We start from the raw sequence: 1,110 nt of genomic DNA, 5'->3' as shown, positions 1-1,110 counted from the left end.
CTTATGAAGGCAGAAAGATGCAATCCCCGTGAGGGTTTAGGGTTTAGGGTTTAGGGTTTATGAGGGTTTATGGTTTACGAGGGTTTAGGGTTTACGAGGGTTTAGGGCTTAAGGGGGTTTAGGGTTTAAGGGGGTTTAGGGTTTGGGGTTTACGAGGGTTTAAGGTTTACGAGGGTTTAGGGTTTAGGGTTAAGGGTTTATGAGGGTTTAGGGTTTATGAGGGTTTAGGGCTTACGAGGGTTTAGGGTTTACGAGGGTTTAGGGTTTAGGGTTTAGGGGTTGTGAGACATCTTGTCCTCTTCCTGTGCTGCAGCGGCTCCTAAACCCATCGACAATATCTTTGTTGCGGTGCGTTTTAGGTTTTAGGGTTAATGAGGGTCTAGGGTTTATGAGGGTTTAGGGTTTATGAGGGTTTGTGGTTTTTGACGTTTACCTTCGTTTATTTTGCTTTTTCTCGCCGTTTAGGGTTTATGTTTTCGGGTGTATTGTTTCCGAGAGTTTAGGGTTTACTAGGGTTTAGGGTTTACGAGGGTTTACGAGGGTTTAGGGTTTACAAGGGTTTAGGGTTTGTGCTGCAGTGGGATATGACGAGCTGCCCCTTCACCGCCGCGCCGCAGCAGCTCACTTCTTTTGCTGTTTTAGCGGGGAGACAGCTACAAACCCTAAACCCTAATCAAAACCCTAATCTAAACCCTCATCTAAACCCTAGCAGCAGCAGCAACCACCACCTACACCATCAAGATATGGGTACGAACTCTAGGGTTTAGGGTTTAGGGTTTAGGGTTTAGGGCTTATTTTGAGGGTTTATCAGCGTCTAGGGTTTAGGGTTTAGGGTTTAGGGTTTATTATGATGGTTTAGGGTTTAGGGTTTCCTATGCTAGTTTAGGGTTTATGAGGGTTTACGAGGGTTTATGAGAGGGTTTACTCTGGTGGGTGGTTTATACTCTAGTTTCTAGGGTTTAGGGTTTAGGGTCTAGGGTTTAGGGTTTAGGGTTTAGGGTTTGTGGTGCAGCAGACGGCGGTATGGGTTGCTGCGACGATGAGGGTTTTGGGGTTTCTGACGAATCCTTTCATCATCCTGCTGCAGCAGCAAACAACGCGGGTTTGTCT

Source organism: Eimeria mitis, genomic scaffold, assembly GCF_000499745.2.
Source record: "Eimeria mitis Houghton genomic scaffold, Emh_scaff3582, whole genome shotgun sequence".
Lineage (NCBI taxonomy): Eukaryota > Apicomplexa > Conoidasida > Eucoccidiorida > Eimeriidae > Eimeria > Eimeria mitis.
The sequence above is the reverse complement of the archived record's forward strand: the minus strand, read 5'-3'. Positions refer to the sequence as shown.